Here is a 15,629-nt window from a genome sequence, read left to right on the forward strand (position 1 = left end):
TTCAGGACTGAGAAATAGAATACCCCTCTTCTTCGGAGTTGGTTTAGGAATAGGCTCAGGAGTTGTTTCAGGAAGTGTCCAATTATTTTCATTTGCCAACATATTATTCAATAGAATTTCATCTTCATCCGGCGTTCTTTCCCTGAAAACAGAACCAGCACAACTATCCAGGTAATCTCTAGAGGCATCGGTTAGTCCATTATAAAAGATATCAAGTATTTCATTTTTCTTAAGAGGATGATTAGGCAAGGCATTAAGTAATTGGAGAAGCCTCCCCCAAGCTTGTGGGAGACTCTCTTGTTCAATTTGCACAAAATTATATATATCCCTTAAAGCAGCTTGTTTCTTATGAGCAGGGAAATATTTAGCAGAGAAGTAATAAATCATATCCTGGGGACTACGCACACAACCAGGATCAAGAGAGTTACATATCTTAGCATCACCCTTTAATGAGAACGGAAATATTTTAAGGATATAAAAGTAACGAGTTCTCTCATCATTAGTGAACAGGGTGGCTATATCATTTAATTTAGTAAGATGTGCCACAACAGTTTCAGATTCATAGCCATGAAAAGGATCAGATTCAACCAAATTAATTATATCAGGATCAACAGAGAATTCATAATCCTTACCAGTAACAAAGATAGGTGAAGTAGCAAAAGCAGGGTCAAGTTTCATCCTAGCATTTAGAGATTGCTTATTCCATTTAGCTAGTAACCTCTTAAGTTCATAAATATCTTTGCAAGCTAAAATAGCTAAAGAAGATTCTTTATCAAAAACATAACCCTTAGGAATAACGGGCAAGTCTTCATCATCACTTTCATCAGTATTATCAGATTCAATATTTTCATTCTCTCTAGCCCTAGCAAGTTGTTCATCAAGAAATTCACCAAGTGGCACAGTAGTATCAAGCATAGAAGTAGTTTCATCATAAGTATCATGCATAGCAGAAGTGGCATCATCAATAACATGCGATATATCAGAACGAATAGCAGAAGTAGGTTTAGGTGTCGCGAGCTTACTCAAAACAGAAGGTGAATCAAGTGCAGAGCTAGATGGCAGTTCCTTACCTCCCCTCGTAGTTGAGGGATAAATCTTGGTTTTTTGATCTCTCAAGTTCTTCATAATGATAAGCAGATATAAATCCCAACTGACTCAAATAATAGAGCTATGCTCCCCGACAACGACGCCAGAAAATAGTCTTGATAACCCACAAGTATAGGGGATCGCAACAGTTTTCGAGGGTAGAGTATTCAACCCAAATTTATTGATTCGACACAAGGGGAGCCAAAGAATACTCTCGAGTATTAGCAGTTGAGTTGTCAATTCAACCACACCTGGAAACTTAATATCTGTAGCAAAGTATTTATTAGCAAAGTAATATGATAGTAGTGGTAACGGTATCAAAAGTAATGTTTTTGATATTTTGTAGTGATGATAGCAATAGCAACGGTAAAGTAAATAAGCAAAGAACAATATATGGAAAGCTCGTAGGCAATGAGAATTATGCCGGATGCGGTTCATCATGTAACAGTCATAACCTAGGGTGACACGGAACTAGCTCCAATTCATCAATGTAATGTAGGCATGTATTCCGAATATAGTCATACGTGCTTATGGAAAAGAACTTGCATGACATCTTTTGTCCTACCCTCCCGTGGCAGCGGGGTCCTAATGGAAACTAAGGGATATTAAGGCCTCCTTTTAATAGAGTACCGGACCAAAGCATTAACACATAGTGAATAAATGAACTCCTCAAACTATGGTCATCGCCGGTAAGTATCCCGATTATTGTCACTTCGGGGTTAACGGATCATAACACATAATAGGTGACTATAGACTTGCAAGATAGGATCAAGAACTCTCATATATTGATGAAAACATAATAGGTTCATATCTGAAATCATGGCACTCGGGCCCTAGTGACAAGCATTAAGCATAGCAAAGTCATAGCAACATCAATCTCAGAACATAGTGGATACTAGGGATCAAACCCTAACAAAACTAACTTGATTACATGATAGATCTCATCCAACCCATCACCGTCCAGCAAGCCTATGATGGAATTACTCACGCACGGCGATGGGCATCATGAAATTGGTGATGGAGGATGGTTGATGATGACGATGGCGATGGATTCCCCTCTCCGGAGCCCCGAACAGACTCCAGATCAGCCCTCCCGAGAGGTTTTAGGGCTTGGCGGCGGCTCCGTATCGTAAAACGTGATGAATCTTTCTCTCTGATTTTTTTTCTCCCAGAAACCAAATATATAGAGTTGGAGTTGAGGTCGGAGGGGTTCCAGGGGGCCCACAAGGTAGGGGGGCGTGCCCCCCACCCTCATGGATAGGTGGTGGGCCCCTTGGCCTTCATCTTTTGCAAGGATTTTTTATTATTTCCGAAAAGATGTTTCGTGAAATTTCAGGTCATTCCGAGAACTTTTGTTTCTGCACATAAATAACACAATGGTAATTCTGCTGAAAACAGCGTCAGTCCGGGTTAGTTCCATTCAAATCATGCAAGTTAGAGTCCAAAACAAGGGAAAAAGTGTTTGGAAAAGTAGATACGATGGAGACGTAACATAGAGCACCTTTATAATCACCCAGTTACGTTGTGACGTTTGGTAGCAGACAAAGTGTTCCTCCGGTAATCAGGAGTTGCATAATCTCATAGTCATAGGAACATGTATAAGTCATGAAGAAAGCAATAGCAGTAAACTAAAATGATCAAGTGCTAAGCTAACGGAATGGGTCAAGTCAATCACATCATTCTCCTAATGATGTGATCCCGTTTATCAAATGACAACTCATGTCTATGGTTAGGAAACGTAACCATCTTTGATCAATGAGCTAGTCAAGTAGAGTCACACTAGTGACACTCTGTTTGTCTATGTATTCACACATGTATTATGTTTCCGGTTAATACAATTCGAGCATGAATAATAAACATTTATCATGAAATAAGGAAATAAATAATAACTTTATTATAGCCTCTAGGGCATATTTCCTTCAGAAAATACCACTATTTTGCAATGTTTAGTGAGGTCATTTCACTCTATGTACTTGCTTGAATGATATATTTTGCAAATGATATATGTCATTGATGTTATATGATTTTGCAATGTTGTTGAATGTCGAAGAATATCCGAGTGGCCTATGTTTTGCCACAATGTTGATTCATTTCCATTCCGGCAAATTTCAAGCGCTCCATATGTCCACTTTTTAGCAAAGGTCATGCCAAAAATTTCCATGATTTTCGACATGATTTGTGCTAGATCTAGGACATATGGAGTGCCCGGGAGTTGCCGGAAGGGGAATGAATCAACATTCTGACCAAATATAGGCCCCTTTTTTCTCTTCATTATATCATTTATTTACAATTGTTGAATAGGAAACATGTCTAGCCACGCCGAAGCCGGGGGTTCTACTCGCCTTGAAGAAGACCCCATCGAGGCAGCAAATCATTTTCTTGATTACCTAGACGAACACCAGATGGGGGTGCATGGTGGCGGCAGTGGCACCAACCCCGACACCGACGCCGACACTGATACCTCCATTTTGCATCATGCTTTTATATCGATATTTATTGCATTATGGGCTGTTATTACACATTATGTCACAATACTTATGCCTATTCTCTCTTATTTTACAAGGTTTATATAAAGAGGGAGAATGCCGGCAGTTGGGATTCTAGGCTGGAAAAGGAGCAAATATTAGAGACCTATGTTGCACAGCTCCAAAAGTCCTAAAACTTCACGATAGATGTTTTCAGAATATATAAAAAATACTCAGCGGAAGAAATTCACCAGGGGGCCACCCCTGCCCACGAGGGTGGGGGCGCGCCCTCCCCCCTGGGCGCCCCCCCTACCTCGTGGGCCCCCTGGTGGCCCTCCGGTGGCCATCGTCTGCTATATGAAGTCTTTCGATGGAAAAAAATAAGAAGCCATCTTCTCGGATGAAACTCCGCCGCCACGAGGCGGAACCTTGACGGAACCAATCTAGGGCTCTGGCGGAGCTGTTCTGCCGGGGAAACTTCCCTCCCGGAGGGGGAAATCATCGCCATCGTCATCACCAACGCTCCTCTCATCGGGAGAGGGCAATTTCCATCAACATCTTCATCAGCACCATCTCCTCTCAAAACCTTAGTTCATCTCTTGTATCCAATTCTTGTCTCCAAGTCCGGGATTTGTGCTAATAGGTTGCTAGTAGTGTTAATTACTCCTTGTAGTTGATTCTAGTTGGTTTATTTGGTGGAAGATCATATGTTCAGATCCTATATGCATATTGATACCCCTCTGATTATGAACATGATTATGCTTTGTGAGTAGTTACGTTTGTTCCTGAGGACATGGGAGAAGTCTTGCTATTAGTAGTCATGTGAATTTGGTATTCGTTTGATATTTTGACGAGATGTATGTTGTCTCTCCTCAAGTGGTGTTATGTGAACGTCGACTACATGACACTTCACCATTATTTGGTCCTAGAGGAAGGCATTGGGAAGTAATAAGTAGATGATGGGTTGCTAGAGTGACAGAAGCTTAAACCCTAGTTTATGCGTTGCTTCGTAAGGGGCTGATTTGGATCCATATATTTCATGCTATGGTTAGGTTTACCTTAATACTTTTGTTGTAGTTGCGGATGCTTGCAATAGAGGTTAATCATAAGTGGGATTCTTGTCCAAGTAAGGACAGTACCCAAGCACCGGTCCACCCACATAACAAATTATCAAAGTACCGAACGCGAATCATATGAGCGTGATGAAAACTAGCTTGATGATATTCGCATGTGTCCTCGGGAGCGCTTTTCTCTATATAAGAGTATGTCCAGGCTTGTCCTTTGCTACAAAAAGGATTGGGCCACCTTGCTTCACTTTATTTACTTTTGTTACTTGTTGCTCGTTACAAATTATCCTATCACAAAACTATATGTTAGCACTTATTTCAGTACTTGCAGAGAATACCTTACTGGAAACCGCTTATCATTTCCTTCTGCTCCTCGTTGGGTTCGACACTCTTACTTATCGAAAGGACTACGATAGATCCCCTATACTTGTGGGTCATTAAGACTCTTTTCTGGCATCGTTGCCGGGGGTGAAGCGCCTTTGGTAGGTGGAATTTGGTAAGGAAAAATTTATATAGTGTGCTGAAATTTACTGTCACTTGTTACTATGGAAAGTAATCCTATGAGGGGCTTGTTCGGGGTATCTTCACCCCGACCAGTAGAGCAAAGAGTTGCTCCTCAACCTACTGAACCTACCGAAAATGAAAATGTCTGCTTTGAAATTCCTTCGGGTATGGTAGAAAAACTGCTAGCTAATCCGTTTTTAGGAGATGGAACAAAGCATCCTGATGAGCATCTGATATATGTGGATGAAGTTTGTGGATTATTTAAGCTTGCAGGTGTACCAGGAGATGTTGTTAAGAAGAAGGTCTTCCCTTTATCTTTGAAGGGAGATGCATCGACATGGTATAGGCTATGTGATGATATGGGGTCTTGGAATTACAAACGTTTGAAATTGGAATTTCATTAGAAGTTTTATCCTATGCATCTTGTTCATCGTGATCGCAATTATATATATATTTTTTGGCCTCGCGAAGGAGAAAGCATCGCTCAAGCTTGGGGGAGGCTTAAATCAATGTTATATTCATGCCCCAATCATGAGCTCTCAAGAGAAATGATTATTCAAAAAATTTATGCTCGGCTTTCTGATAACAATCGCACCATGCTTGATACTTCTTGTGCTGGCTCTTTTATGATGAAGACTATTGAATTCAAATGGGATTTATTGGAAAGAATTAAACGCAACTCTGAAGATTGGGACCTCGACAAAGGTAAGGAGTCAGGTATGACATCTAGGTTTGATTGTGTTAAATCTTTTATGGATACCGATGTTTTCCGTAAATTTAGCACTAAATATGGACTTGACTCTGAGATAGTAGCTTCTTCTGTGAATCTTTTGCTACTTATGTTGATCTCCCCATGGAGAAGTGGTTTAAATATCATCCTCCCATAGTAGTAAAAGTAGCTGCACCTATTAAAGTTGAAGAAAATATTATCACTTATAATGATCCTATTGTTCCTACTTCTTATGTTGAGAAACCACCTTTCCCTGTTAGGATAAAGGATCATGCTAAAGCTTCAACTATGGTTCGTAAAAGCAATATTAAAAATTATACACCTCCTGAGCAAGTTAAAGTTGAACCTAATATTGCTATTGTTAAAGATCTCTTGGTTGATAATATTGATGGGCATGTTATTTATTTCTGTGATGAAACTGCTAGAATTGCTAAACCTTGTGCTAAAGATAAAAACAGACTTGTGGTAGGCATGCCTGTTATTTCTGTTAAAATAGGAGATCATTGTTATCATGGCTTATGTGATATGGGTGCCAGTGCTAGCGCAATACCTTATTCCTTATACAAAGAAATTATGCATGATATTGCACCTGCTGAGATAGAAGATATTGATGTCACAACTAAACTTGCCAATAGAGATACTATTTCACCAATGGGAATTGTTAGAGATGTTGAAGTCTTGTGTGGGAAAACTAAATATCCTGCTGATTTTCTTGTTTTTGGTTCCCCACAAGATAGCTTTTGTCCCATTATATTTGGTAGACCCTTCCTGAACACTGTTAATGCTACCATAGATTGCAAAAGGGATGTTGTTACTATTGGTTTAGATGATATGACTCATGAATTTAATTTCTCTAAATTTAATAGACAACACCGTGAAGAAGAATTACCTAGTAAGGATGAAATTATTGGTCTTGCTTCTATTGCCGTACCTCCTAGTGATCCTTTAGAACAATATTTGCTAGACCATGAAAATGACATGTTTATCAATGAAAGAAGGGAAATAGATGAAGTATTCTTTAAACAGGAACCTATTCTGAAACACAATTTGCCTGTTGAAATCCTAGGGGATCCTCCTCCACCCAAGGGTGATCCCGTGTTTGAGCTTAAACCGTTACCTGATACTCTTAAATATGCTTATCTTGATGAGAAAAAGATATATCTTGTTATTATTAGTGCTGACCTTTCAGAGCATGAGGAAGAGAGATTATTGAAAACTCTGAAGAAGCACCGTGCTGCTATTGGGTATACTCTTGGTGATCTTAAGGGCATTAGTCCCACTCTATGTCAACATAAAATTAATTTGGAAGAAGATGCTAAACCAGTTCGTGATCATCAACGATGGTTGAATCCTAAAATGAAAGAAGTGGTAAGAAAGGAAATACTAAAGCTCCTTGAGGCAGGTATAATCTATCCCGTTGCTGATAGCCAGTGGGTAAGTCCTGTCCATTGTGTCCCTAAGAAGGGAGGTATTACTGTCGTTCCTAATGATAAAGATGAATTGATTCCTCAAAGAATTATTACAGGTTATAGGATGGTAATTGATTTCCGCAAATTAAATAAGGCTACTAAAAAGGATCATTGCCCATTACCTTTTATCGATGAAATGCTAGAAAGATTATCCAAACATACACATTTTTGCTTTCTAGATGGTTATCCTGGTTTCTCTCAAATACCTGTGTCAGCCAAAGATCAATCAAAGACTACTTTTACTTGCCCTTTTGGTACTTTTGCTTATAGACGTATGCCTTTTGGTCTATGTAATGCACCTGCTACCTTTCAAAGATGCATGATGGCTATATTCTCTGACTTTTGTGAAAAGATTTGTGAGGTTTTCATGGACGATTTCTCCGTCTATGGATCTTCTTTTGATGATTGCTTGAGCTACCTTGATCAAGTTCTGCAGAGATGTGAAGAAACTAATCTTGTCTTGAATTGGGAAAAGTGCCACTTTATGGTTAATGAAGGTATTGTCTTGGGCATAAAGTTTCTGAAAGAGGTATTGAAGTTGATAAAGCCAAGGTTGATGCTATTGAGAAGATGCCATGTCCCAAGGACATCAAAGGTATAAGAAGTTTCCTTGGTCATGCCGGATTTTATAGGAGGTTCATTAGGGGCTTCTCAAAAATTTCCCGGCCTCTGACTAATTTATTACAAAAAGATATACCATTTGTCTTTGATGATGATTGTGTAGAAGCATTTGAAATACTTAAGAAAGCATTAATCTCTGCACCTATTGTTCAACCACCTGATTGGAATTTACCCTTTGAAATTATGTGTGATGCTAGTGATTATGCTGTAGGTGTTGTTCTAGGGCAAAGAGTTGATAAGAAATTAAATGTTATTCAAACTGAAAAAGAATTCTTAGCAGTTGTATTTGCTTGTGATAAGTTCAGACCTTATATTGTTGATTCTAAAGTAACGATTCACACTGATCATGCTGCTATTAAATATCTTATGGAAAAGAAAGATGCTAAACCTAGACTTATTAGATGGGTTCTCTTGCTACAAGAATTTGACTTACATATTGTTGATAGAAAGGGAGCTGGGAACCCCGTTGCAGACAACTTGTCTAGGTTAGAAAATGTGCTTGATGACCCACTACCTATTGATGATAGCTTTCCTGATGAGCAATTAAATGTCATAAATGCTTCTCATACTGCTCCATGGTATGCTAATTACATTGTTGCTAAGTTTATACCACCTAGTTTCACATACCAGCAAAAGAAAAAGTTCTTCTATGATTTGAGGCATTACTTTTGGGATGACCCACATCTTTATAAAGAAGGAGTAGATGGTGTTATTAGACGTTGTGTACCTGAGCATGAACAGGAATAGATCCTACGCAAGTGTCACTCCGAATCTTATGGAGGACACCATGCTGGAGATAGAACTGCACATAAGGTATTGCAATCTGGTTTTATTGGCCTACTCTCTTCAAGGATGCCCGTAAGTTTGTCTTATCTTGTGATGAATGTCAAAGAATTGGTAATATTAGTAGACGTCAAGAAATGCCTATGAACTATTCACTCGTTATTGAACCATTTGATGTTTCGGGCTTTGACTATATGGGACCCTTTCCTTCCTCTAATGGATATACACATATTCTAGTTGCTGTTGATTACGTTACTAAGTGGGTAGAAGCCATTCCAACTAGTAGTGCTGATCATAACACTTCTATTAAAATGCTTAAAGAAGTTATTTTCCAAGATTTGGAGACCCTAGATATTTAATGACTGATGGTGCTTCACATTTTATTCTTGGTGCTTTCCGTAAAATACTTGCTAAATATGATGTTAATCATAGAATTGCATCCCCTTATCACCCTCAGTCTAGTTGTCAAGTAGAATTGAGTAATAGAGAGCTCAAATTAATTTTGCAAAAGACTGTTAATAGATCTAGAAAGAATTGGTCCAAGAAACTTGATGATGCATTATGGGCTTATAGAACTGCATATAAAAATCCTATGGGTATGTCTCCGTATAAAATGGTTTATGGAAAAGCATGTCACTTACCTCTCGAACTAGAACACAAGGCATATTGGGCTATTAAAGAGCTCAATTATGATTTTAAACTTGCCGGTGAGAAGAGGTTATTTGATATTAGCTCACTCGATGAATGGAGAACCCAAGCCTATGAAAATGCCAAGTTGTTTAAAGAAAAAGTTAAAAGATGGCATGATAAAAGGATACAAAAGCGTGAGTTTAATGTAGGTGATTATGTATTGCTATAAAACTCTTGTTTAAGATTTTTTGCAGGAAAACTTCTCTCTAAATGGGAAGGTCCTTACATTATCGAGGAGGTCTATCGTTCTGCTGCCATAAAAATCAACAACTTCGAAGGCACAAATCCGAAGGTGGTGAACGGTCAAAGTATCAAACATTATATCTCAGGTAATCCCATAAAATGTTGAAACCAATGTTATTGAAATCGTAACCCCGGAGGAATACATAAGGGACACTTTCCGGAATGTTTCAGACTCCAAAAAGGAATAGGTATGTGGTACGGTAAGTAAACCGACTCCAAAACAGTTTTTAAGGCAATATTTCTCCGTTTTGGAATATTTAGAAAAATAGAAAAATAAGAAGCAGTCTAGGAAGGACAGAGGGCTCCATGAGGGTGGAGGGCGCGCCCTACCCCCTGGGCGTGACCCCCTACCTCATGGGCACCTCGTGTGCTCTCCGGACTCCGTTTTCGTACACGACACGTATTTTGGTCGGTAAAAATTCATTATATAATCTCCTGAGGGTTTTGACCACCGTATCACGCAAAAATCTCTCGTTCTTGTTTCGAGCTGTTTTCTGCCAGGGTTGTCGAAGCTAAGCATCATGTCGTCTCCCTCCTCCTCCAACAATGAGGGCAACGATGCTTGGCTAATGAAGATAGAGCTGAAGAGAGAAGAACCCATGGAGACCCACAGGGACGGAGGGATCAAGAAGGCCACGGAGGACCAAGCTCCGGCAACAGAAGACATCCTTCAACTTGATCATAATCTTCTTACCCCAGCTGATATCGAAGCTTTCAAGATGATCGAGTTAGCTCGTATACAAAATAAGTATCTCAGACGTGAAAATATTTTGTTGAAGGAGCATATCATCGCACTCAAAGGTATTATCCGCAAGTTAGAAGACCTCCTACGCTTGATGTGCGACTATCCATCATCAACAACTCCACCTTCTTCACCAACAAAGGAGACATAATCACATGGGTATGGGCACTCCCCTTGGCAACTGCCAAGCTTGGGGGGGTGCCCCGGTATCGTATCACCATCACTTCTACCTTTACCGTTTTTCTTAGTTCGATCCTTTTGGTAATATCTTGATCTAGTAGAATAAGAGTTCTTAGTATGATCTAGTTGTGAGTTTTGCTTTATGATTCCTCTATGTAGTCGAGTCCGTGAGCTATATAATAAAGATTAGTGTTGATTCAAGGGCTTGATTCTTTTGCCATGATTCTAAGTGAATAAAAGAAAAGAGAAAGAAATAAAAAGAAACAAAGAGATCATGTGAATCTCATGGAGAGTAATGAGCTCACATAGAAAAAAGTATGATGAATAAAAGTTGTTGAGAGTTAACAAACATAGTTTTGGTCATCGTTGTAATTAATAGGAAGTAATAAAGAAAGAGAGGTCTTCACATATAGATATACTATCTTGGACACCTTTTATGATTGTGAGCACTCATTAAAATATGACATGCTAAAGAGTTGATGTTGGACAAGGAAGACAACTTAATGGGTTATGTTCTCTTACATCTGAAATAAATTATATTGTCATGGATTGTCCAACATGTTTGAGCTTGCCTTTCTCCCTCATGCTAGCCAAATTCATCGCACCAAGTAGATATACTAATTGTGCTTCCAAATACCCTTAAACCAGTTTTGCCATGAGAGTCCACCATACCTACCTATGGATTGAGTAAGATCCTCCAAGTAAGTTGTCATCGGTGCAAGCAATAAAAATTGCTCTCCAAATATGTGTGACTTATTAGTGTGGAAGAAATAAGCTTTATATGATCGTGTGATATGGAAGAAATAAAAGCGACAGACTGCATAATAAAGGTCCCTATCACAAGTGGCAATATAAAGTGACGTTCTTTCGCATTAAGATTTTGTGCATCCAACTATAAAAGCGCATGACAACCTCTGCTTCCCTCTACGAAGGGTCTATCTTTTACTTTTATCTCCTACATTGCATACGAGTCATGGTGATCTTCAACCATCCTTTTTACATTTTATCCTTTGACAAGCATAGTATGTTGGAAAGATCCTGGGATATATGGCTAATTGGATGTGAGTTTTCATGAACTATTATTGTTGACATTACCCTTGAGGTAAAATGTTGGGAGGCAAAACTGTAAGCCCCTATCTTTCTCTGTGTCCGATTAAAACTCCATACCCATAAGTATTGCGTGAGTGTCAGCAATTGTGAAAGACTATATGATAGTTGAGTATGTGGACTTGCTGAAAAGCTCTTATACATTGACTGCTTCCTATGTTATGACAAATTGCAATTGCTCCAGTGACTGAGATTATAGTTTGTTAGTTTTCAATGAAGTTTACGATTCATACTTGAAATTGTGATTGAATTATTACTCTAGCATAAGAAATCATATGACAAGAATTATATAAGTTGTTGTTCTAAGAATGATCATGATGCCCTCTTGTCTGTATTTTCTTTTATTTTTATCGACACCTCTATCTCTAAACATGTGGACATATTTTTCGATTTCGGCTTTCGCTTGAGGACAAGCAAGGACTAAGCTTGGGGGAGTTGATACATCCATTTTGCATCATGCTTTTATATCGATATTTATTGCATTATGGGCTGATATTACACATTATGTCACAATACTTATGCCTATTCTCTCTTATTTTACAAGGTTTATATAAAGAGGGACAATGCCGACAGCTGGGATTCTGGGCTGGAAAAGGAGAAAATATTAGAGACCTATTATGCACAGCTCCAAAAGTCCTGAAACATCACGAAGACGTTTTCAGAATATATAAAAAATACTCGGCGGAAGAAATTCAACAGGGGGGCACACCCTGCCCATGAGGGTGGGGGCGCGCCCTACCCCCTGGGCGCGCCCCCTACCTCGTGGGCCCCCTGGTGGCCCTCCGGTGGCCATCTTCTGCTATATGAAGTCTATCTATGGAAAAAAAACAAGAATCCATCTTCTCAGATGAAACTCCACCACCACGAGGCGGAACCTTGATGGAACCAATCTAGGGCTCTGGCGGAGCTGTTCTGCCGGGGAAACTTCCCTCCCGGAGGGGGAAATCATCGCCATTGTCATCACCAACGCTCCTCTCATCGGTAGAGGGCAATTTCCATCAACATCTTCATCAGCACCATCTCCTCTCAAAACCCTAGTGCATCTCTTGTATCCAATTCTTGTCTCCAAGTCCGGGATTGGTGCTAGTAGGTTGCTAGTAGTGTTAATTACTCCTTGTAGTTGATGCTAGTTGGTTTATTTGGTGGAAGATCATATGTTCAGATCCTATATGCATATTAATACCCCTCTGAATATGAACATGATTATGCTTTGTGAGTAGTTACGTTTGTTCCTGAGGACATGGGAGAAGTCGTGCTATTAGTAGTCATGTGAATTTGGTATTCGTTCGATATTTTGATGAGATGTATGTTGTCTCTCCTCTAGTGGTGTTATGTGAACGTCAACTACATGACACTTCACCATTATTTGGGCCTAGAGGAAGGCATTGGGAAGTAATAAGTAGATGATGGGTTGCTAGAGTGACAGAAGCTTAAACCCTAGTTTATGCGTTGCTTCGTAGGGGGCTGATTTGGATCCATATGTTTCATGCTATGGTTAGGTTTACCTTAATACTTTTGTTGTAGTTGCGGATGCTTGCAATAGAGGTTAATCATAAGTGGGATGCTTGTCCAAGTAAGGACAGTACCCAAGCACCGGTCCACCCACATACCAAATTATCAAAGTACCGAACACGAATCATATGAGCGTGATGAAAACTAGCTTGATGATATTCGCATGTGTCCTCGGGAGCGCTTTTCTCTATACAAGAGTTTGTCCAGGCTTGTCCTTTGCTACAAAAAGGATTGGGCCACCTTGCTGCACTTTATTTACTTTTGTTACTTGTTGCTCGTTACAAATTATCCTATCACAAAACTATTTGTTACCACTTATTTCAGTACTTACAGAGAATACCTTGCTGGAAACCGCTTATCATTTCCTTCTGCTCCTCGTTGGGTTCGACACTCTTACTTATTGAAAGGACTACGATAGATCCCCTATACTTATGGGTCATCAGACACCGGCACCGACACCACCCCAGGACCGGCAACAATGTTGTCGTAGCCGGTAAAGCACTAACGCAGAAGAGGACATGAAGACCAAAGGAGCTCGGCATCGGACAAATTGTGGTCACGGAGATGCACCCCAAGAAATTAGAGCCAACACCTCCGGAGGAAGCGCGCTCGTGCTGGGGCAATCAACGTGGATGCATCCTCAGGGAAACAGCCAACGTCAACGACGAGAAGTTGAAGAAGATACCACATATGAAGAACATGCTCCTAAAGAAGTTGCACAATAGGTTCCTATTCCCCGGCTGGGATGAAAGCAAAGATCTGTGGAACGACGATGCCATGACAAAGATAAATGACAAGGCGATGGTGATGTTCACCAACGACTTGTCCGCCTGGAAAGTTCAGGTGAAAAAAGCGATTGCCAAGAATGAACCATGGTCCAAGATTCATGCTGACAATCCATCAATAAAGGAAGAGGATTTTGAAAAATTCAAGGAGACTTGCGCTAAATAAGTCAAGGCAAGGTCGGAGAAAATGAAGGCGCTCCAGGCCAGGAACACGCCTTCCCACCGCCTCAGAAGCCATGGTTACGAGGGGAAGAGGCACGTATGGGCCAAGGAGGACGCTGAACATGAAAGTCACGGAATCCCGGACCCCTTGGCGGAGTTCACCGACCCGCTGGAGCGTGACTGGATCAGGGCCCGGTACAAGTGGGACTGCGTCAAAAAGATCTTTTACACAGACCCGAACACGAGGGAGTTCATGAGATTCTGGTAATTGTTATATTATCATATTTGCTTCCAATCAATTCGACTACAAGTTTTGTAACATTAGTAAACCATCCACGTTCCTTTTGCAGAAAGAGCAGCACCAAAAGGCAGCCGAAAGCGACGAGTCATCACAGTCGTCGGCGAGGCCCTGATGTCCGCTAGACAACGTCGGTATTTCCCCAAAGAGGAAGGGGTGATGCAGCACAGCGACGGTAGATATTTCCCTCAGTGATGAGACCAAGGTTATCGAACCAGTTGGAGAACCAAGCAACACTATGTAAACAGCACCTGCACACAAATAAAAAATACTCGCAACCCAACGTGTTAAAGGGGTTGTCAATCCCTTTCGGGTAACGGCGCCAGAAATTGGAAAATGGACACGATAAAAATATGATATATTGGATCACAGGAACGCGAGATAAAATAAATAAGAATAAATTGCAGCAAGGTATTTTTGTATTTTTGGTTTAATAGATCTGAAAATAAAAGCAAAGGAAAATAGATCACAAAGGCAAATATATTAAAGAAGAGACCCGGGGCCCGTAGATTTCACTAGTGGCTTCTCTCGAGAAAAATAGCAAACGGAGGGTAAACAAATTACTGTTGGGCAATTGATAGAACTTCAAATAATCATGACGATATCCAGGCAATGATCATTATATAGGCATCACGTCCAAGATTAGTAGACCGACTCCTGCCTGCATCTACTACTATTACTCCACACATCGACCATTATCCAACATGCATCCAGTGTATTAAGTTCATGGAGAAATGGAGTAATGCAATAAAAACGATGACATGATGTAGACAAGATCTATTTATGTAGAAATAGACCCATCTTGTTATCCTTAATGGCAACGATACATATGTGTCGGTTCCCCTTCTATCAATGGGATCAAGCACCGTAAGATCGAACCCATCACAAAGCACCTTTTCCCATTGCAAGATAAATAGATCAAGTTGGACAAATAAAACCCAAATATCAGAGAAGAAATACGAGGCTATAAGCAATCATGCATATAAGAGATCAAAGAAGACTCAAATAACTTTCATGGATAAGATAGATCTGATCATAAACTCAATGTTCATCTGATCCCAACAAACACACCGCAAAAAGAGTTACATCATATGGATCTTCAAGAGACAATTGTATTGAGAATCAAACGAGAGAGAGGAAACCATCTAGCTACTAACTACGGACCCGAAGGTCTACAACGAACTA

This window comes from Triticum urartu, chromosome 7A (assembly GCF_056163025.1).
Source record: "Triticum urartu cultivar PI428250 chromosome 7A, HENAU_Tu73, whole genome shotgun sequence".
In the NCBI taxonomy this organism is placed as follows: domain Eukaryota; kingdom Viridiplantae; phylum Streptophyta; class Magnoliopsida; order Poales; family Poaceae; genus Triticum; species Triticum urartu.